Genomic DNA, 24,702 nt, shown 5'->3' with positions numbered 1-24,702 from the left:
GTCTGACTCAAATTTTGGTAAACATTTACCATATATCCTTTCAGAGGACTTTTTGTGTGAAACTCAGGGAGCAGGCTTGCATGTCTGGGAATGGAAAATTTTGATCAGTACTTAGTGGATCAGCAATTCATGCTCTGCGGCTCTTTACGAAAACTTTAGTTTATCTGAACTCATCTCTGAATCCCTTTCTTTACTGTTGGAAAATCACAGAAGTGAGAAAGGCAGTAAAGGACACAGCCAGGGCGTTTTGTTGTTGTTCGTGATTCGAGGTCGCCTGCATTTATGTGGAAAAACTTCCGTGTCCTCAAAGAAATAATTTTTTGCGAATTTTTATATTAATCAATAAGGAATCATTGAATGCTGACAAGCAATTGCACTTACAGAGTCGAAAACTTTATTGCAATATGAGGAGGAATACAAATTTCTTTTTCTTTTCCATGTTCTCTTTACAGGAAGGAGAATAATAAGAAGAGGAAGACATAACATCAATTAGTCTCTTTTTTTTGCCATGAAATACAATGAGACTTGTTTGAGAATTGATTCTTTCTATCTATTTTGGACGGGTTTCTAATATTTATTTAAAGATCGCCCATGCACAAACAAAACTAATAAATAAACGTTAATTGTGGACTTGTCTTTGCTCGATGTGCCCTGTTCTCTCATGCGTAAATCTAATAACTCACATATTGACTAAACAAACCGTTTTCAGCGAAGTGCGAAGCAACTTTGTCGAATAAAACCTTAAAAGAGTCTACCCAGTACATTTGTGCGGCCCCTTTAGTCCTATTGCCGGCAGCGCTTTTAAACAAGTAAGGTTGTTATTTTCTTTTCCTTTTTCGCCGCCTCAGTTATTGCTGACTTCTCTATACATACAGTCACAGTGAACCACTGCTTTCTTTTGCATTTTTGGCCTCTTTCAGCTGACTTTTCCCCACAATCAGGAGGAAAAACCTCAAGATGAACATGTCTAACCTTTATTTTAAAATGCGTCATGCTTGAATATCAAATAAGACTAAAGTAAACATCTCACAAATTGAGGAAGCCACAAAAATGGCTGATTGGTAATTAAATGGCTTATATTTTGGTATTAGTAAATTCAAGAATAATAAAAAACGAGATTTAGCCAAACTTTAAGTTCTCTTGAACTTTAACTTTATGATGAAAACACAAGCGCGCATCTCAGCCCTTATCAATGTTCAACAATTTTTTTTTTTTTTTTTTTACCACAAACAGTTCAAATCTGCTTCCAAAAACAAAGCGTGGAATGTGTAATGATGTATCCCGAATTAATCATTCACACGAGCTCTAGAATATACTCTAGGCCATTTTGGCAATAGTCTTGGTTTTAAGGGCGAGATGAACCACTCAAAAGCTTAGTCATGAAAACCGGTTACGCTCACACAGAAAGGCACAATCCGTCTCCTGACGGTTTTCAAGAGGTATTACGTGTTTACTTATCAGTACCTGTTATAGTATTTAGCTAGAGACTGGCAAATTGGGTCATCAGGCTTTCAAATACTTTATTCTTAGCCGCATAAATAGACCGTTTTTGGTTGACAGATATGTCAGCCTGCTTGTTTTGATAACACCAAGGGTAATAATATATGATTATTGACACACTTTAGTTATTGTTGTGCGTGTGCTGGTGTTTGGTGGCCAGCCAAGACCTTTCCAATTTATTCATATTTCCTTTATTGACATTAATTTTACAAGATATGGATAGAAAAATGATTCATTTTCTAATGTTGTCTTTTCTGAAATGTTTGCATTATCACGATAAGTTGCGATGCTAATCGCTACACTGGAAATTTATCAAATGTTTATTATTTCTTAACTCTTCACCGAGGTAGATTTAACTAGAGGTGGATATTTACCAAGCTGCGAAGCGGAGATGTAAACACCCACCTCTTGCCACCGCACTTAAATGACTATTTGTTTTAGTGTATACTTTAATACTATGAGATAAAATGATGCGAAAAGATGATTTTGATTAATTTATTCCTGCAACAGTCTCAACTTTTTTGGGCGCAAATCCCGTGGAGGTGAATGGAGAAGGATGAGCGAAGTTACGTTTTAGTGATTACTTTTGGGTTCTTTATATTCATTTTGAGTGGGTCGAAATATGTCAGATTTTCGGGAGGTTCAAATAAAAACATACTTAAATTTAATTTCGTGTACAAAAATTTCAAAACCCTATCTAAACGATAAATACTTCCCACAACGTATCCTCAACAGCCAAATAGACAAATACCGAAATAAAAGACATGAACCAAAATTGTGTAGATCGACGTCAAAGTCCCTACTGATCTTTATCGACGATCGTGGTTTTACTTCACTTTAATTTAAAGGACACTCCAATTCTCAGAAAAAATTATTGTCTTTGCCCAGCCTTGAACTGGGAAAGAAATCTGAAGTTTAGCATCATCCAATAATATTCAGCAAAACAAGATTGAGGGGCATATGAAAAGTCATTTACATATATTCTGAATAAGACAAGTCATGGAACAACCGCTTATGGCACTCTGGATTCAAAGACCAGAGGATCAGAGAACTCAGAATTTATGAGCACTACTTGTTGTCTATCAGATGGATTAATGATGAACTAAGCCACACCGAAATGCCATCGTTAATCTTGGCAAAGGCCTTGCTCATGTCAAGAAACACAACGAAAAACAGTAAGAAAATAACCGCAGTTGCCTGTTTCTCTAAAAAATCAGCACAGTTCTCCCCACGATGAAAGTTGAAGTAATAGGTTAGGCAATGTTAGCTTTATATGTAAGTGCTCGTGGCAAAAACAAAATTGAAAAATGATTGAATGAGAATCTATTGTTACATTGGCTCGACTGCAACGAATGGAGTAAACAAACCGAGTTTAGCTTATATAAGTTTACTGAAGCATTTAGAGAGTGCTTTACAACAATTTAATTATTCCTAACAGGGTAAATATTCATTGTGGCTTGGGAGAGATCAACATGTCCATTATTGTTCTTCTCTTCAATGCACTTACAAAAAAATTAAGAAATATTACTTATACTAGGAACAACACTCACAAATTTACGCAAAATTTCTGACTAGATCAGTTATAAAAATTATCTTAACAGCAATTTCTTTTTCTTTTTTTTTTCTTGTCTCTATCAGCCTACAGTCAATAACAACAACAAAACACTGACAAGTGCACCAAGCGAATAAACGGTAAACTAAGAAATGCAAAAGTGAAGTAAATAAACAAGTTTTTCTTTCAAGAAAATTCCACTTAACCTCCATTTATAAACTATGAAAATGGTTATCATCACTACCAAAGCATTAATAAAGTAAAAGTACGATAGAAACTACATCTTAAAATCAAAAGCTATTAAATATTGAGGCAGAAGTTCTCGAAATCTAAACTACAGATTACCACAGAGTGTTATAAGACTACAACCTTGGAGGTTCAGCAATTCTGCTATTAAGCCTCAGTCCTGCACAAGAGGAGTTACTTCAGATGACTCTTCGTCTTCGTCACTTCCAGTTTCGTCTTTATCTGCAGCAGTAAGTTGATTACCATCATACTCTTGTACGCCAGCCTCTCCGTCAAAACGGTCTACAGCATCACTTTGGTCGTCCATATAGTTTCCAAGATCGTCTTGTTCATCCTTCGTGTACTCTAGTTGGCAAGTCTTAGGTTCTTCTTCTACTGCCTCCTTTTCAGATTGAACTGCTACAGCACCTTCATAACCAACGTTATTTTCAGGTTCACTTGTTACACCTTCTTCGTCATCAGTTTGAATATCTGGAGGGAAGACGGAATCACTGAGGCCTTCTTTTTCGATCACAAAATTGTATTGTATTCCTCGATCACACGAGGGAATGGTAAGGCATCGGGTTTGTTCACCTCATTTGCGGAGCGTGCTGAAGAGTTAGGATTTTCTTTTTCAGTAACAGAAAGGCATCCTGTGGCTTCCAAATGTTCTTCCCCAGGTACAGAGGAGCATACTGAGTTATTGGAATCTTCTTCCTCAACTACAAGGGGGCATGCTAAAGAATCAGAATTTTCTTCGTTAGTAACATGGTGACATGCTGAAGCAGCTAGACCGTTTTCGTCCATCACTAGGGAGGATGGTAAAGGATCAATTTCTTCTTCCTCCATCGCAAGAGGGCACTCGGAGTCATGAACATCTCCTTCCTCGTTCTCGCTAAGGTATGGTAAAGTATCACTCTCGAAAGGGAACGCTGAGGCATTCATATCTTTCTTATCACTCTCAAAAGGGTATGCTGCGCAACCTTCTTCTTCTACTTTGATTCCGAGAGGGAAAGCTGTAGCACCATCGTCAATTGCAACCATAAAGGGATGTGCAGCAGCACCGTGCTTCCCCACTTCATGGGCGAGATTTGCTGCAGCTTCCCCTTTCTCTGGTGCGTTAATAGTGAAAGGGAAAGCTGTAGCACCATCGTCTATTGCGATCACAAAGGGATGTGCCGAAGCACCGTGTTCACCCACTTCACGGTCGGGATCTGTTGCAGGTGCTCCTTCGTCTCCTATGTTAATTCCAAGAGGGAAAGCTGTAGCGCCATCGTCCATTGCAACCACAAAGGGGTGTGCCGTAGCACCGTGTTCACCCACTCCACCTATGGGATTTGCTGCAGCTGCTCCTAGCTCGTCCGGTCCTGCATCTTCTGGGTTTGCAACAGCTCCACGGTCATCGACAAAGTTGTACTTATCCTGATCATACGTGTCATCGTCAAAGATATCTACATATGTCTATGAAAAAGATTAGAAGGTAATCGGGAACTGCATGAGTTAAAAAATCGTGAATTAATAAATTTCAAAAATTCAACAAAGAAATTTCAAAAACGAGTCACTAAAAAGAAAAAAAAGAGCAGATCAGATATCAATCACAAAGACAAGAACCATTCGTACTTGTATGAATTGATAAGAATAAAAGTCAGGTAAGGTCTTCCTTTCTGTCAAAGTTTTCCCAAAGTGTTATTTTAAGATCCGTTCCGTTCTTTTAAATTGTGTGTAGAGAACAGAGGGAAAATCAGGATGATCCAGACTGACATAATGTAACCACACTTGCGTATGTTTAAAAATAACATTGGTTCATGATGAAACTAAATTCACGAATTGTTAGCGGCTGGGTATTTAATGCGTTTTGACATCACATTGACGCGAAAAGAAATTCGCAATTGACTTGGTAGGATACCAATTTCAATTGCTGAAGTATATCCTGAATTAGACGCTGTATGGCAAACCTTTGTTTTAATATATGTATCCATTGTTTGGTAGAGCTTCACAAAGTGTGGCCGGCTGGCGCTTTCGTATTTCCAGCAGTTTAACATCACCGCGTATCTATAGAAAAACACAGGGACATATGATCACAGTAATTCTGCGATAGGATACAACTAGTTACAAAAATACCTGAAATGCTAATTTTATCTCATTACATTGCAGCTCAAACGAATTCTAGGATGAAAAACCCACCGTATTCTTTATCTGACTCAACAACTTTTCATTTTAATTTTTTTATTGACAAGATAAAATTAATTTCTTAGGAAGGCTACTTACTCAGACCGAGTGTATCAAAAACACCTGACCACAGCAGCAATCGATATTGCTCTTGACTTATATAACATTCCACACAGAGGAAGCAACACTTACAAACTGTCGTCGATATGTTCAGGCTTTGGCAGACGATAACCTTCTTCGATTTTTTTCATTGTCGTGGATTGAGACCATCCTTCGTAAGGAATGCCTCCTGTGGAAAAATAATGTTTTTTTCTGTTGGCCAAAAAAGCACACTCTTTTTGTTGTAATCACTTTCATTCCTCTCAGGGCGATCGAAATGATTCTTCTGTGAAAACGACAATTAATTGCTGAAATAGATTTCGGTTTTACATCAGATGAAAGAGTACTGTAAAAAAAACAAATTTAAGTGTAGCGATGGATTCAAGGTTTTTCAATAATGTACTAAATACTTTCAGTTCTACTTAAACTTAAGTTTTATGTCAAGTTGTTATGCATCGTCATAATTTTATTTATCAGCGACATTGAGTACTGCTTCAACTTCTCTATCGTACAATGCTCTTTTGTTCGCTCGGTATCACTCATCAATTAGTAATTGTGCGTGCAATCTCGGCAGGTATATTTCCTGAATGTAAAGTAACAAACAAGTTAAGTACCGACAGTGAAGATTTCATACAGGACGATGCCGTAGGACCACCTGTAAAAGAAATAGAAGGATGACGATATATCTCGACTGGGGTAGAAAGATTTTAATCACTCAGATACTTGGGATGTTTAAAAACATGCCATCAAGACATAAGCAACCTCCTTAACAGAAAACGCCATATTTATTTGGTTGATTATCCACTCATCCTTTCATCCGTCTGTTGTTATCCTAATCAGATTTTTGATATTGCTCGTTAAACTTAATATTCATGTAAAGTCTCGTACTACAGCTGTTACCTCAGCTGTTTCCCAGCTTGACGTTTCCTAATGACCTTCTAATCAATAGAGCACTGAATAATCTAGTTTTCCTCGCTAAGTTAAGGTAGAATCGTAAAAATGTTCACTCTTGGAATATATGTAGATTATAACCAATACAGTACGTACACATCGCTTTTGGTTGACAGTTGTTCCACATGTCCAAAGAGAATCTCGGGTGCAGTCCATTTGATTGGGATACATCCCTGGATGAGTAACCAAAATACTATAGACATCTGAAATCTAAAGAGGCTTGTATACAACTTCTAAAATATTTTGCATATAAGATTAAAACTGTGATGTGAGGATTCATGAGAAAGTCAAGAGCAGTAAACACCTCTGTACAAATTCTGTATAAATAATTTACACACTCCTTTTCCTTTAAATCTCCTGTTTCTCTGCCTTTCGATTTTGTATCTTTGCTATTCAGAGAACGATATCTCTTCCAGCTTTCTTATTTCCTGTGTTCACTCCATAGGTACAATTTTTTTTTTTCTGTGAAAGTTTCGATACGCTTAGAACGGCTTCCCATTGAAAGGAAATATTTTTTTGCAGTAAAACTGTATAACTGAAAAGAAAGGTTTGTGAGGACAGTAATATTTTAATTCTTCACATTTTTATCTTCCGGCAGCAGCCCCAAAACAAATTGACCGAATGATGAAGAAATTCTGAAAATTACCCCCTTGGCATTTCCTGGGCCGTATTTGAAATCCTGATAAGAGAGCCCAAAGTCAGTCAACTTGCAGACACGATGCTCATCAAGAAGGATGTTACGAGCTGCAAGATCACGATGAATTATCTGAAATCGAAAAAAAAATGATATGATCTGATAAAAGGGACTTTGATAAACTACATAGAATAAAAAAATTAAATATAGGTAGAAAGTTTAACATCATGCTAATGTCAGACCATTTCTCTGTGGAATAGTGATTCTAATTTGCTGAATCTTTTTAGCCGTACAGCGTATTCTACTCACGATTTGCAAGCCATGCCATTTTAACACATGCAGGACCACAACCCGGAAGAGTTCGAGCACTTACCCCTCTGGACGCGAGGAAAGTCATACCATGTGCGATCTGTTTAGCAAACAGCACCATGTCATACGTTGTCAAGTGGTCGACCCTTCCGACTCCATGATGATATTGGTCGAAAACACCCCTGGATTTTCTGAGATAGCCCAGCAAGTCACCTCGCCACAGGTACTCCATGATAAGTATTGGCTGAGCTAAGAGGGAAAAACGAGAAAATTATTATATGGCAAGCAGTGCAGAAGTTCCAAAATGTGTTTGAAATGTACATGGTTTATCTAGTTTAACATTTTACATTTTACATTTACATTAGGTTATATCTGAGACAGAGAGGGAAATTCAAAGAAGAAAAAACGCAGATAGAAAACGGATGGACACACAGCAGAGAGAAATAGAGACAAACGCATGGACAGATGGACAGACAGACAGACAGACAGATAAACAGAAAGACAGAAATATAGGGATGGTAGATAAAAAGACAGAGACTTGCCATCGTAAGTTAAAGCTATTATCACAATTAGCATGTACATTTTAGAGCTTAAATCTTCCAAGCAAAATGGCCTACATACAGTGCGAAGTAAATTTCTTTAGATTAGACAAAAACTGGAAATAACCCTTGAATTAGTGCACCATCTAAGCAATACTGGTTGACGTCAGATATGTTTTTATCGTTACTGTGAATTAGCTGATTATAATCATAACAATAGCTGATTACCTCCAACTGTAACACAACCAATGAACTTAACAACATTTTCATGGCCCTCCCTTCCAAAGAGTTTTAATAACTCGATCTCTCTCAGCAGGGCCTTCCTTCCTTTCTCTCCGGAGATTGCTAGGAAACCACGAAAAATAAAATATACAAAAAAAAATTTGCATGTCATGAGAGACACAATTGTTTAAGTGGTGAACATCCACTTTTGCAAGTATTGTATACTTGGTGTTAAACTATCGGTGCAAATTACAATGCATTTGGTCTGCATAAGACAAATTAAATTTCGTTTTCTAAACCCCATAAAATCCATACTTACCGAAAATCCCGAGCAATTGTTATCATCTGGCAAGCTCATAGAACCGCGCAATTATTTTACAGACAACTCACAAAAGTAGAGACGCAATTAAGCCTAGAAATCGCCCCTGTTATAATACCTAATCGGTCGAATAGACATTTGAGACCATTGGTTTTTTTAGAATATCCTCTATTTGCGCCTTCTTGTTCCTTACTGTTCGTATGGTACATAATCCTTGCTTTTATCACATTAAATGTTACATAGACTCATAAGCATTTCCAGAGTTATTGTAAATTCATTTGACTCTGTAAGCTTGAGACAGTCCAACCTGTATTTAGCGGTCATGCATGGGTCGACCGTTTAATAAAGGTTCCACGGAATAGGAGTATTATTGGTAAAAATTAAAAATCGCCATTCTATGCCATCACGGACCACTTAACATACATGACCTCGCTCCAAAATACTTCTAACATTGATTTCGGGAGATTAACTTGGATTAAATTTTTTACTTGAAAAATTATTCTTAATTTTATTTGAGTACTTCCGCTTTATTGACCGTTCAGTGCAGGTAGGGAACATTACAAATAGGCTGTTGGGACATAGTAATGGGTGACCAAAATCGCTTGGTATAAAAAGTACTACGAGTAATGAAGAAAATTTTGGGGCATTGAAAACCGACCCCTTATCACAGGGTAACCGCTTAATACGGTGCCGCTTGATGCAGGTTCGACTGCATTATGATTTCCAGCTTTTTCCAACAGAAGAAGATCACACTACCACCACCAGATGGGCATATGGCTCCAATTTTTTCGCTTAAGGCTCACCCTCTCTAGGTTTCTCTGAGGTCACTAGTCATGATTTCACATCAAAAGTTTCTAAGCGGGCAACTTTGCAAAATATGCGACATCAGGTTACGGTGAACAGCGGGTGATTGGAGGTGGCGCGAAAGTAGACCGAAATTTTTAATATTGTAGTATTTTCCGCTTTTATACCCTTGAATGCAATTTGATCAATAAATTTGCGTTTGCCTCCACAGCTTCTAGCACTCCAAATGATATTCGTGTTCTGTTGAATGTTTGTGGCGTTGTATGACAAAAGACTTAACGACTGGTCCCTCGGAGAACCATCCGCTAACTATTTGACATGCCAGCTGATAATTCATTTTAACAGCGCATAGCTTTAAGCTATAATTGTTATGTATCAAATAGGTTAATAAAGCGTGTTTTAAGAAAAATGCTCTGTATTAAGATGAAACACAAAAAATTAATAAAGGATAGTTTGATCAAGCTTTGTATGAAAGAAAGACAAAAAAAAAGTACTTACGTAAGTAGCACTTGGCAGCAACTGTACGATTTCCAGGTCTACCACGGGAACGACCCAGTAGCGCTCGCCACACTGAACCAAATGCCCCTCTGCCAATATGCTCGCGAAGGATCAGGCGGTCAACTGCAATCTCCCATCCATCTGTGTTTAAGTTCAGCTGATCCATCTCAACTTCATCTTCCCCTTCACTGAATAATTGCAGACGAAAACAGGACTTTAACTATCTTTGTTACCTATCTATCTTTTCTTTCTGTGAATCTGTTTAAACGTAACGCGGTAAGTATATTCTCTATATCTTCACTTTAAGAGTTTTTTCTCTTTTTTCTCATTTAAAGATAATTTTTTTTTCAGAGTAAGTCAGAAAATTATTACTTGCCAATGAAAAAATTACTGAGATAGGTGAAATTTGGATACTAATCTGCTGAACCCGTTTGTTGACGCATTGCCCCAGAAGAGAAGATTTTATTGAAAAAAAAAAAGAGGATTGATTTAACCTCGCATGAAGATAACCTTGCGCCGACTGCGTTTTTCGGCATTTTACCTCATATAAATATCGTTTCTCCCACGCGAGAAATGAAATACTAACCGAAACCATCCGAAGTATTGTCTACAGTCGATATATCGAGTGGCATTCTAAATCGGCCTACAAGACTCCGAGTGTATTTCAACTGCAGTTTCTGGAACACAGAGTGACGAGGGGTCAAAGCGCCTCTTTTTCTTATAAGTATGCCACCCACAACCCAGCATGCTGGTAAAAAAAAAAAAAAAAAATATGTATATATATATATTAAACAAGGTGTCAAGACAAGTAAAAGACGGATGAAACCAAAACAGAAAGAACATCAGGAAACATTTGACTGCCATAAGAACGTCTTCGAAGAATGCCGCTGCTTCCAAAGAAAAAACCCTTTTTGGTCTGTGAGCTCTTGATGGTGAATATGATTGGTCCAAACTGGAGAAAAGACGTATTTGCTCAGCAATGGCGCTTATCACTATTCTACTGAGACTATTCAACAGTTAGAAACTTCGGATATAGCGACACGTTGAAACAGTGAGCATTCACAAAAAGAAAGAATTTACTTACTTCAACCTAGGTGGCACCTCAGGTGGGGCTATTAAAAAAGGATATGTGGAAAAAGATCGAAGAAATAGCCTCGTTGTAAGTAAGAATGACATCATTAACTTAGTGAAAGCTTGCGACGCAGAAACCACGTGTATCATATATTTGACTCTGTTGTCAACAACGAGAGAAGGAATATGGCTGGTTGTCGTCGTGATCAGCTGGATATAATTTTTTACCTTTTTGTAATTTGAAGGTTAATGGACTTTCCGGGACTAAAGAAGGACCTTCAAAATCAGTGCTGGAAATGCACAATATGACCTGCTGATAGCTCTTTCGTACCCCAAAGCACTGACATAAAATTCTAATAAAATTTCTACGTAATGGCAGTATAATTTGAATTTGCGCAAATGGAGGGTGACGTGATATTTTCTGAATTTGTAATTGTTATCAAAACATATACAGATGTGAAAAAAACTCTACAATTTAGCATTTTTTGGCCGGACACGAATAATTCTTATAAAAATATCTCTACTCTTAGACTCTTAGCTCAGGGTTCCTCATCCTCCCCCCCCCCCCCCCCCCAGCAGACATGTTTAATAAGTTTAAACATTTCCTTCTTTTACTTTCAGAAAAATAAATCTGAAATAACACAGAAAAATGGACGTCACCTGCCCTTCGAAGCTTGCAGAAATACCAGGCAATTAGCAAAATGACAATCGCTGCCGCCACTGATCCACCAATGTAAAACCACAAAGTGTTGAAACTTTGCATGGCTCGTGGCACTTGCTTCGCTAATTGTGTAACATAAATATGTAGCCATTAGACAAATCTCGATGGTAGTAAAAGTACTGATAAAATTCAAGTTGTTTGGAATAGCTTTGAAATAGCTTGGCACATTCTTTAACCCTTGATTGACACCTGCTCTTAGAAGCAAAATAACTGAAATTCACGGAGCGATGCAAGGTAATTTCATGCAAATGGGCCAGGTGACCCACATTTGTTTCGTCTTTAACTGAAAAATAGTTTTAATCTGTTTGGAAATATATTTTTCAATTAGTAAAGTTTTATGCCTTTTAAGGACACAACAGTAACACCAGCTTACCTTTGATGTTTATTTTTACAAAGGAACGGTCAACAAAACCGAGCTTGTTACGTCCCTCGCAAGAATACACACCACTGTCCTCCTTCACAACTTCAGTTACGGCAAATGTACTCTTCTTGTCATCGAATCGTGTATCAATCTTTGCTCTTTCAGGTGGTGAGTCTCCATCTTTTTTCCAAGTTACATTTATTGTTTCTTCGTTGACGTTGCAGGTCAACGTGAGGTTGTCTCCTGCTGTGATTGCTGGATACTGATCTGGAAAAACTTGAACAGAGGCTTTTCCTGCGTTAAGAAAAAGGCAACTGATTAAAATCCTGGTCCACATTTGTCACCCTCATCGTCAGCATCAGTTCAGCGTTGGCGTCACATCATCTTCATCGCCATGGATATCGTCGGCGTCATCGTCAACGTCAGCGTCATCGTTATCGTTATCGTCATCATTATCGTCATTATCATTAAACTTACCGTATACACGCAGTGTTGCAGAGGAACTAGTTGTATTTGCTTTATTTTTCGCTTCACACTTGTAAGTCCCTTCCATCCCTTTTGTGACGCTTAAAAATTCCAGGAATGATTCTCCTTTGTGATTGAATTGATTGATACCAGATGGCAGGTCACCATTATTAAAAACCCAGACTAATGTTGGTGTTGGCACACCTGTGGCTCGGCAACTAAAGTTCACAGAATTTCCCTCAGTAACAGACTGGTTTATCGGAGGCTCTATAATCTGTGGAAATACTTCAATAAAAAAAAAATCCAAAATTAATAAGGTTTGTATAATCCACTTTAACCCCATTTATCTAACCTTTGATAAAACGACGAAACAACAACAACAACAACAAAATCAAAACAAGAAACGCGATGTTCAAGTCTATTTTTAACCAAGGTCAATTTTTTTTCCAAAGGTTTCCTTCGCGTTTAGAATAAAAAGATATTGTTTTGCCTTAAGTTGTCCCACTTGTGCCAATAACCTTCATTTTTTTTAACTCGTGAATTGCGCTTATGTGCAAGAGCGAGTTGTAGATACGATGTGGAGAATGGCACTCGCTCGCTCGCTCGCTCGCTCGATTGGTCGATTCCTGTAAACTTTTTTTCGATTTTAGGCTTTTGAGTGCATTTAATAGTTTTTGGCGAGCAATAAACAAACGGTATGGCGATCTTTGTTGCTAAGAATAGTGGTGGGGTGAAAAAGAAGCCAATGATAATCTTAAAGGAGTTTTTTTCTTTCGTTTTAGTTTCAACAAGCGGCGCCAGCGACTGGCAGGCATGCTAGGACTCACACTGAAATAACAGACAACCCTCGTTTTTCATAAAATTGTAATTTATAATCCTTGAACTTGAAAACACATGACATCATCCACCCTTGTCAAATGTAATAGCATGATCATTTCAACTGCAATGCCTTCTTATCCCAACGTTATTTTGTTTCTTTGCTACATTAGCGAACACTGAACTGCTGCTCGTACTCTAGATATGACAATCAACCACAAAATTCCCTAAACCAGATAACATAATCCAAAAAATCATGTGTCAATTCCCGAGTTTGCTCACAGAGCACTTTGATCTTTCTGGTTGTTGAGTGTGATGTTAAAAACCTATATGTTTAATGACTATCAGCTTTATTTTTTTAGCAGTATATATTGAATTTGAAAAGTTATTAGGCAATGATGATCAAAACAATGTGAAACATTTGTATTCTGTGATAAAAAAAAAGGAAATCTGTCATTTGACGTCTCCAAATTGAGTATTTTGACATGCGTCCAAGGATAAAAATGTTAGAGTGGACCACAGGATTTGGAATTCCTTAATAGCGGGAGGTGTTTTTAATTATTTCTTTGGTTACGGATTTATCTTCATTTACAATCTGTGTGTCTGTAAGTCAGAATTAACTCTAAGTCACCAGGAAACGGATGAAAAGAGAAAAAAATAGGTCAATTTAAATTTGGCTTAAACTTTAAAACAAACGCTCTGTTAAGTTACAAGTTTGATAAATGACATAAACTATAATTTTGGGTTTACCTGTGACATCGATCCAGAAGGAAGAGTTTGCTTCGCCATGATCATTTTTAGCAGTACATTCATAATAACCTTTATCTTTAAACGTCGCTTGTCTAATAACCAAGGTGTTGTTTTTACTAATTAGCACTCCATCCTTGGTCCAGTTGACAGATACTTGTGGGTCACCTCTGAAATAACACTCTCTAATAAAAGGGTAGTCAAATTCAATGGTGAGATTTCTAGACTCATCACGAACATGGGGTGGAACTGCAAAGTAAGCATGTAAACACAAATTACAAAATAAGAAGCCGCCCAACCTTCCCCCCCCTCCCCCACCCACAAAAAGAAAAAAAAATTACAATAATAAATAACATCAAAAAAGAAGGAGAAGAAGACAACGAGCCACTTTTTTACCATATCAAGCAAATCCTTCCAAAAACCATGTCAGTCAGGCTATATTACTAACTTAGCCATGATATCATCAAATTGGTATAGCGGGAACAAAGGAACAATTGTAAAGACCTTCCAATTCTTCGCAATAAATAACCAATGAAGCGTTCTGAAAAAATTATTCATCCAGGACCCGGTCCTCACTGGTGAATCAGTCGCAGATAATAGCTGAAAGCCCTTGCATTTTTAAAATTTTTCTGATAGTTTTCTACAATTACCTTACCCTTAGCTCAGACCCAGAAACCTTGATCTAGAGTCAGGCCCACTGGCTATTGATTCGCACTTCGTAGGCATATCAAATGCATGATTGATTTATAATACAGTTGTGAGCTTTACAAACACACCCTTTACAGTAATGTCAATGTCTTTGGTAGAAATTCCTGCTTCATTCTCTGCCTTACAAGTGTACCACCCTTCGTCCTCCTTTGTTATATTAGAAAAGAAGAGAGACAAACTCTCTCTTTGCAATGTATTATTCTTGAGCCAGGTGATCCGTGGTTCAGGCCGACCTTCCACAACTTTACACGTCAAGTTTACATTGCTTCCTTCTATGAGATTGCTTGCTCCAGAAATATAAACTTTTGGTCGAACTTAAAGGTAAATAAATAACATATTACTGGAAAATCGGAGGTGTTCCTATATCATTTACATTGAACACATTAGACGCAGTATCTAAATGAACATTTGATGATGACAGTAGCGCTTAATATGAAGTATAATCGTTTGTCAGATCGCGAACCTTTCGAACTTCGTATTGAGGTCTACATACTCCTATTATCTCTGACCACCAGTCTACGTAAGACAGAAGGCGCAGCCATAGGGAGTATGGTCTCCGCCGTTATTGCTAATCTCCACATATAGAGTTATAGGAGCAATCGATAACCTTATCATCTTACCAGCGAAGGATCTGGAAACGTTATGCATATGATACATTCACAATCTTGGTTCGCGAAAACGCTGACAGCTTCCTACAGCATTTGAAGAACCGAGAGCATCTCATTCACTTCATTGATGTTACAAATAGTAACAACACAGCCGCCATCCATGGCACTGCATCTTTAAAACAAGAGCCCGTGGTTTACAAGATTCCATGTGAGTGCTGCAAAGTTTAGATCGGCGGAGCAGGCAGACCTATGGAAGTAAGGTTCAACGAGCAATATGGCAGATCGAGAAACGACATGCTAAGACAAAGGCCTCTGCAGTTTCAGAAGACACGTGGAAACCACCTGCTCTGGACTGAAGTAGAGTATATTGATAGTGATACTATTATTATTAAACGTAAGGTAAAAGAGGCCATCCACATGAGACTGTTACAGCATAAATTGGACATTGGGATAGACATCCCAAAAATATGAATGCTGACCACAAGAAACACAAAAACAGGATAACTTTGCGACAATGGACTCCGGAAGAACATTTGGTTAAAGTGTGCCAATCGAAGCCTGTGTGGGATTCCAGTCAATCACAGCCAAACAGAGAGTTTCATAAGGTCATGCATATCTACCGACCTTATAACAGGAAGAAGACACAATATTCAGTCAAAAAGTCGCGATCCATATCCAAAGTATCTTCACGGCGAGACAAACGATTATACTGCATTCAGAAAGTGAATTTGTCATGCACCACGACCAACCGAAGTCGATTTAGGCACATTACCAGTTTGAAAAGAAACTATAAACTTCGTCACAGGGCACTTACTTTGAGTCATGACGAGGAAACTACACCGTTCACAAATAACCTAAGTATAATTTTTTTAACATGACAACCCTACTTTCAAACAACTAAAACGAACATATTCACGATAAAATGTAACCTCACATACCTGTGAGTATGAGCAGCGAAAAGGTTTTGAAAATGAGTAAATTAAATTAATTACATTTGAAGAACTGACTTTGTGACTTTCTATATATTATCTCATTAGTCACTCACTTATAACTGTCACTAGTATGTTTTTATCTCTGCTTGAGACCCTCTGTGGTCCTTTAGTTTGTGTCATGGTACAGATGAATGTTCCATCGTCTTCAGACGTTACAAAACCAATACGCAGGCTGCCGTTGGATATTTGAGTGAATCGTTTCGGGTCTAAGGACTTTCCTCCTTTCTTACTCCAAGAAATCTGTGGATTTGGTGTTCCATCAGCACTACAGCTTATAATGCCAGACGTGTACGCAATAAAGGTTTGTTGGTCCAACGTCTTTTGAGTAAATCTTGCTGTTGAAAGCAGTAACGAAAAGCACTAATATCGTAGCTATACTGTTGAAAGGTCAGAAGTGCACTTGTCTTACATGACATTGTCCTGCATGTTAAGCCTATTTCTACAAGATAAAAAGATGTGTTTTCATACCATTTATGTAGACAATGTGATATTGAACATATTCCAATCTCTGGCATTCATATATTCCTCCATCAGACAGCTGCACATCATCAATGAACAGATCACCATTGTCTTCAGCCCTGATCCTTTCAGAAGTAGAGTTTATTATTTCAAGCTTTCGCCCATTGATGACCCAACTAGCATAATTGGTTTTATTGTTTATAGAGCAATGAAGCTTTTCTCTGCTACCAATATCAAAATAGAGTTCATTTCTTTTCAACACATTCTTGTTCTCTGCAAAAAAAAAAAAAGTTCGGTGTGGAAGATGTCAAAATAAGTCAGATTCTGTGTAATTAACACTACAAGAAGAGAATAAAGTAATAAAGCTTAACTTGAGGAGTTTTTGGAACTTTGTTGTACTTAAAACTAAGTTATATTACTCCAAAGAAAGTCATGTCAGCCATTATCAAAGTAATGTAACCTTTGAATAGAATTATATCGCATCCAAAAAAGGTTATGTCACCCGTTAAAAGAAATTAGGTAACCCTTAACTGAAGTCAAGTGATCTTATGAGCAGTCATATTACATTCATGAAAGATATGCCAAGCTGAATCATCAATGAAGAGGGTAAGTTGCTTTCACTCCTACTATTTTGTAGCCCAATATGTCGTTAAAATTGTGGTGTAGTTTTTTCGTGAAAATATATTGTAGTTTTCGAGAAATGATTTTTTTCGTTCGACCGCTCAAATATGCAAATTTTCACCGTGAATATCACCCGAGTTGCGTGACCTCATGTAACGAATTTATTTGACCTCCGTTATTTCTGTCAACATAATCTTTTTTTCATCATCGAAACTTAATCCCCTCTCAGTATTGAAGCTAGCAAAGAGATATTTATTTTTTGGTGAGTATTTTTGTCCGACATACTTTTTCTATGTCGAAAAGTAGCATCAAAACAAAGACAGTTTCAACAATGACCGATACAACAGAATCTACTGATGGTTATAAAGTTACTGTAAAAATTTCCATGTGTATTTGTGTTGTTCTATCGTGAGACGAACTCAACGTCCGGCAAAATTTGCTTACTTGTCGCCACCGTTTATTGGCATAAATCACTACAATTTGTTAAAAAAATCTAACATAACACTCTTACCTTGTTTACTTATGATTTTTTAAGACCAAGAAGCTGTTTCGGTTACTATATTACGCTTCGGTATTACTTTCTGCCAGGAGGCCAGGTTTTAAGTTGTGTTTTCCCCTACCCCATTTATATCATAAGCTAGTCACGCAATAATTGATCCCAACAAAAATGAATATTTACCCTGTATGAAGATTTTTGTTTATGTTGAATTGACAATATTTGAATATGTCACTTTTGTGACTACTAATCGTTGTTTCAGTAGCGGCGTAGCAGTTAAAAGCGGGTTACTGGGTGCCGACAGGGTGTGTATTGACCAATTCCCAATCGAGACCTAAGTCTGACGGAACGCGTAATTTTACACAAGGTGGTACAGTGAATTTTCCAGACGTCTTGCGTACTATCTGTGGTACATGCTTGCCAATTCCCCAATCAGCTTTTGGAATCGACTCAACCCTACCTTTACCACGGCCGTACACTTCTTTAGGCACCCAACACCGGTACCGATATTTGATCTACGAGTGGGGCAGATTGTGAAATTATCGGTATCTTTTGATGTCTCGAAGATGCCGGCTCGCGACAAAATAAGATCAACTTCAGTTTCTGGATCTCCGCAAGTGACTTGAAATGTCTTTTTTACAACTACGCAAGGGAACGACCTGAGATATGCAACGTCGGTCTTCTCAATAACGATACCCAAAAGTCCCACCAGCGAACGATTTAAATGAACAGCAAATCTTCATGTTAGCATGTACGATGAGACGCTTACACAACAGAACAATTAGCTAAATCAGTATGGAGCTTGTCAATCGAATTGACTTTTGTGAAGATTCTTTGACTTCCGCCGGCAAAGGAACCATCGATGGATCTGGATATTTTAGTTTTCTGAATACAGTAATTCTTGGAAGGTTTTTATAGATATGCAGATATGCAAAGAGGGGAAAAAAACCTATCTCTTGGTAATTCGGAGGTTGACTCATCCTTGAATTTATGTGTCACGCTTGTCATGCAACTGATATAATAACGTGGAGAAGATTTTAAATCTGGCTAAAATGAGGTAGGGCATAATTTGATCATCGAAACAGCTAATAAAGTCATAAATAAATAGGGTAAGAGTGTTATGTCAGATATTTGTTTACAGATTGTTGTGATTTATGCTACTAAACGATGGCGACAAGTAGGCAAGGGCCTGTTTACATGGAGGTGGGGGACCCCAGGTAGGTGAGGTAACCCGCCTAACCGTGGTCGAAAAATAAAACGCGTTTACATGCAATCTTAAAACCCCGTGGTGCTGGGGTGAGGTTTCTTGAGGTTGTTGTTGCGCTTGCAATTAAGGAGTCTGAGCAGAGGTGTCCCAAGCTCACATCTCGAAAAAGATGGAAGATTAATCCTCGCTCACAAATGTATTTGTTCGTGAAAGCGTCATACGTTGTATTACGCGGTGTTTGGTTTCGTGAGGAACCGTTGACTTAATGCGTTAAACGGAATATTTTGGGAAACCAAATATGGTTCATTTACAACGCTAAATATTTCGAAATGTGAACATTTTACACTCCTTGTGTGTCCGTTACGGTTTCTGATGATTTCTGCCATGAGACGGCTAGGTTATGTACAAAGTTTTAAAACATACATATTTCGTTTTTGAGCTTTTTGCCATGAACGCTACCCCGGCTAGGCGGGTTACCCCGCCTTGAGACGTTTACATAGCAAATTGCTGACAGGGTTACCCTACTTGGCAACCCGCCTAGGCGGGTCTCCCCACCTGTCATGCAAACGTGATCAAAATAAAACAAGAAATTATATTGACAGGCGACCTGAGGTCCCCCACCTCCATCTAAACAGACCCTAAATTTAATGCCGGACTTTGAGTTCGTCTCACGATAGAACAACACAAATACACAAGGAAATTTTTACAGTAACTTTATAACCACCCTTTTGTCTTTTAAAAGCTAGAAGCTCAGTAGATTCTGTTATATCGGTCACTGTCTTTGTTTTGGTGCTACTTTTCGACATAGCAAAAGTATGTAGGACAATTATCTAGGACATATCGGGCTACAAAATATGAAAGTCGGAGAGAAAACGAATTTTGGGCGACTTGCCACAATATTTCAAATTTGTTCGATGGATGCTGACATCCTCTCTTAAGAAACTGTGGTGCTACGTCGGTGGGGGTGTATAACACCCGCCATGACAAAGGGCTAACGCTCGAAATTCAGCTTTGAAACTCTTTACGGGGGAAAATTAACATTATCAACTCGGTTGATAAAATCAAAATCATCTGAGTCATTTATACCCTAAACTAAACTAAGTCATTTCATCCCCAGTCGATGTTATGTCGCTATCTTGAGCGTAAAGTCTGCGAATAGGTATATGCTTGTCCGCGAGTCATACTTTAGCAGAATGTTTAATTTTTAGAAATGGTCTTCTAGTCATCTGTGTATCTCAATTTACTCTGATTTCCCTCTACTTTAGAAGGTCAATGGCAAGAAGAAAAACCACCGCGAAAACCAGAATAACTAATCAGACCAAAAAATGTAGTTGCTTACTTGGTTGACACAGCGCTTGAGAACCCTTGTCATCCGACTGACATTGAGGTGGAATATTTAACTTTCCATCGATGCGATTGCATGATGCAAGTTCAAACTCTTCTCCGGTGCAAGAGACATCGGACATTGCAAAAGGTATTCCCTCCGCCTTTATGTCTGACCCAATGAATTCCGCCAAAGCCTCTTCAAAGCCAAGCTGACGACAAATAACTTTGACATCATTAAAGTCCCATTTATTCCTACATATCTTTGCCCATTTCCCCTTGTAAAACACTTCCACTCTTCCTCCATACTCCACATTTGCGCCATTCAAGCGAACAGGAACTTATGAAATTACAAAAAGTTCAATCCGTTAAGATGGAAAACACTTATTATCATGAATCAAGAATACCTATAAATCACGAAATGATAAATAGCTCACGCCTGTCTAAGTGTTTTTTAAGGGAAATTCTGGGTGCAAATCATTCAGTATTCGAACGTTGGCCGCATCGTTCGTTGTCACGATGTGGTTTCCTTGCTGCAATGTTTTACGACAAACCTCTTTTTCATTGCTTCGTGACTGCGTTTTAAATTGTAAAATTAGATGTTTTTTCAACAATTTTGGAACATTCAAGACGTGTTTTCTTTGCCTTCGGAGAACACAAAAGGGTGATTTACATTTTAAACTAGAAAGTCATTTTAAAGCATTTCTCACGGAATAATCAAGAAAAAGGCGTTTAGTTAAGTATAAATAGGGTGAAAAATTGTGAAATTCCCTAGTTACACGAAAGAGAGAAAAAAGGAAACTAGAAGGATGCAATAGTTTTAAGGAGACTTGGTGAAGGGTTTGGAGGTTATGAAGTTCATGAAACCCAAATGCATAACTGCGCAGCTAGGTTCTTCTTTCGGCAGTAATTCAACTATAATCGTCTTAGGGTGTAAACAATAGAAACCAGCTACATTTTTAGCGATAGATACCTTTTTAGAACCTAAAAGATACCCGAAGATGAACAATCATTGATCTCGGAAAAATTTTTTTATCTGGAGTGTGAGTAAATCTATCAAGTTACCATCTTTGGAGATCATGTGGATATTACATGAGTGCAATTCATTATTACCTTTGCAAAATTGTTGTTTCTTTTCCAAGTTGTTTTGACATGTGGTGGGAATGGTACAGTTGTAGTGAGTGGACATCTCTGAGGAATTGCCACGTTCTGCGTACCTTGTGTCATTAGCATACACAGCGTTGCTATAGTAGCCCATGGCCATGCAGGTTGAATTTTCATCTGCTTCATCCCATTGACTGGTACAAAGCTTTTGCCAGCTGCTGTTTGAGAATATCTTCATTGTACCGACAGATGGGTTCTTCTCTGTTTCAAAACGCAGGGGAAATTCTTCAAATATTAAAAAAAATTGACAAATAGGGATAACAATAAACAGCGTGAACTACTTCAGCATTGGTAAGTTCTTGTGTTGATGATGTCCCCATATAATTACCCTAGTAACAGCAGTCCTTGCATTGTTGAAAGATTTCTTTTCAGTTAATGGGGGAAGAATTTCCTATTAAGCTAATATGATTTTCTTTGCCAGCAGGTCAATGCCAAAATGTTATTAATAACTGAGGCCATCGCATTTTTAAACATGTTTCTTGTCATTAGATGATAGTTAGCACTACCGGATTAGCTAAAAAGGTATTGCTTACGGGCAGTCCAACAAAATTCGTAATCGCCATTGCGCTGATAGTGCAGACTTCTTATAGAGCGACCACAAATATCAGCGAAAGCTTCTTCCAAGAATTTAGTACCTATATTGTAGTACTAATGATAGTGGAGATTTGTTTTGTTTCTTTCAAGAAAAGCTTGGTGAATTCCATACATGTACAAAGTTTGTGCATTCATGAAGGATTTCTGACTTATAATGAACTCCTGACTTTTGATAATTTGTGCATTTCACATACTTTGCGTGGATGATTATGTGATTAAAGTTCAACCTTAGCAGTTCCATTCATTTGTTGTTATTCTAGCTTTTATTCCTGAATTAGTTCATTTTTGTTTCAACAAAGAAGTTTTCATCAACTGAAATCAGAAAGGCTGCAATTTGTATGTTACCTTCTTGGCAACTCGACATGTTGCTACATTCTCTTAGCATTGCTCCGCTCCCATCGCAGTGTTTCCCACCATGTGCTGGTTCTGGATTGGCGCATTCTCTCTGTCTTGTTTGTATACCACCAACTGGTTTGGTACAGATACTCCAGGAGCTCCACTCACTCCAGCCACCATCCACTAACAATATTGTAAACAGAAACATTTGATAAACAACCACAGACGACATTTTCGGATCATTTAACAAAATAAAGTATGTAGGACAGTGGTGCAGTCTTTATTTCTACCTTTCTCTATAATTACTTTGAATGTTTATGTTAACATTTGGTTACGGTAAACTCATTAATTTGGTATTTGGCGCGATGCCGTAGGGTTTGCAATAAACTTATCGAGACACGCTTGTGAGAGCAAAAACATAATTTGAAGGCGATAATGCGATGGGGAATCCGTGCCGGTCTGTCTTTACCTTTATTCCCATGTTGATGGTTTCCAGACAGACCCCGTCCTTTATGTGCAAACACTCTGGCGTGCATAATCAGTTAATTTACAAATGCACAATACACAAACTTTACTTTAAAAACAACATTTTAAGCCCTCCTTTTTAGGGGGAACGAAAACAAACATAACGGGAAACCGTAACAAATTTCAATTATGAGTCTCAGTAGCTTTTCAAGCGAATTATGCAGCAGAAAAGGCCTTCCTAAAAACTCAGTCTCGCCTTCAGATCAGGTAAAATCGAAATGGTCTGCTTCTTATTGGTTCCCTAACCAACATCAAGGATCAATAGGAATAATGGGAACTCGATCCTCAAGCCTAGCGATCTACGTATAAAAAGGTCACAGAAGCAATTCCCACTCGGGAACGGAATTGAGAACACCACTCTACCTTTCCCTTAAAGACCTCGCTATTGCAATACCATCTTCAAACTACAGCTGAAGAGACTCGTGAAGTGTCGAAACCGTCGATATTGTTGTAGCCACTGTGAACAATTGCACCAATGTCCGCCTTTCACAACTCTCTAGCGGAATAACTTATACAAAGTCTTGGTGGAGAAGACGAAAACGATATCTCACAAGAAAAAACATGTAAATAGGCAAACGCTCGAAGGAAAGCACTCGGCTAACATTATAAAAAAAACAATGACAAAATAGTCAAATTAAGGAATGAGATTTATGGCTTTAAAGAGCTTATTTATACCCTTGCAAATAAAATAGATGGAAAATATGTGTGCTTGTTAAGCAGTATACTACCTAGATATACGATGAATAAACACGTGGGCAGACATTATGAACTAATTTATTCTCACCCCCGAGCAAGCGTTGATACGGGAACTTTAGAATGTGATGCAATCATGTGCGAGTAACGTAACGGTGACATAACATCCCCCCTCGTCAAAAGAAATATATATATATAGACACGTATGCAAATATAGACAAATAGTGCCTCCGAAGTCTGAGACAAATGAATGTGACCCATTTTTCAGTAATAACAAGATAATACCAAGAAAAAGAAGAAAAATGTTCCAAAAGCAAGGCACTGAGGATATGGAGTGCTCTTGTGAGGTTGCACTCTGTTAGCCCACTTTCTAGTAAAGTTCGTAGTCATTAAACTTCTTTGGCTCTTAGGCTATCGTCTATTAGACAACTTACTGGGATGCCAGGGTGAGCAAAGTGGGCTTTCGTGGGCACGACGATGGTGGTGGATTGAGTGTTTATCAGCTGGTCCAACTCATAGAAATCACTGCAATGGTCTACGGTGACCAGGTACTGCTTATGTTGGAACTCAAATATTTCCTGCGAGATGAACTGCCGAGGTCGTGTAGGGACAGGATGGGATAGTATGGTCAGTGGTGGCTTGCTTTCCACACTGGGAGCAGGTAGGGCAAACTAAAAACATGCTTATATGTGAAACGAAGGCAATATTCTGCTCCCCTATGGTAGTAGTAGTTTTTGCTCAGCATACTTAGTCTGAGAGAGGTAGGGACGATGGCGCGAGTAGACTTGAGAAGAATATCATTTACAATTATGAGTTCTTCGCGAACCGTTGAGGGGTTAATGCTGCAGCTAGTGCATGTCAAGGCATGATGATGTGGCATTGCTTAGTTGCTCGCGAGTGGTATTGGTGAGGGCCGGTGAGGTGGGGTCCAAGCGAGTAAGATGAACGTGAAACACACGGAAGGTGTTCGACAT

The 24,702-nt window shown here is 38.2% G+C and overlaps 1 pseudogene across 1 annotated transcript; it reads right to left on the bottom strand.

The window, feature by feature from the left end:
* Window positions 1-2,881: 2,881 nt before the first annotated feature.
* On the bottom strand, window positions 2,882-22,742 carry LOC149046138 (uncharacterized; annotated as a pseudogene). The gene is made up of 16 exons (XR_016186495.1): window positions 22,520-22,742; window positions 21,530-21,805; window positions 20,433-20,756; window positions 16,779-17,042; window positions 16,364-16,645; window positions 14,779-15,024; window positions 14,006-14,251; window positions 12,452-12,724; window positions 11,987-12,268; window positions 11,553-11,675; window positions 10,906-10,933; window positions 9,822-10,009; window positions 7,504-7,688; window positions 6,593-6,669; window positions 5,233-5,329; window positions 2,882-4,738 (listed from the first exon to the last, which is right to left on the bottom strand). The product of XR_016186495.1 is annotated as an uncharacterized LOC149046138 (transcript).
* Window positions 22,743-24,702: the final 1,960 nt, after the last annotated feature.

The sequence above is a fragment of the Pocillopora damicornis genome, chromosome 5 (assembly GCF_964200805.1).
Source record: "Pocillopora damicornis chromosome 5, jaPocDami1.2, whole genome shotgun sequence".
NCBI lineage: Eukaryota > Metazoa > Cnidaria > Anthozoa > Scleractinia > Pocilloporidae > Pocillopora > Pocillopora damicornis.
The sequence above is the reverse complement of the archived record's forward strand: the minus strand, read 5'-3'. Positions and strand labels throughout refer to the sequence as shown.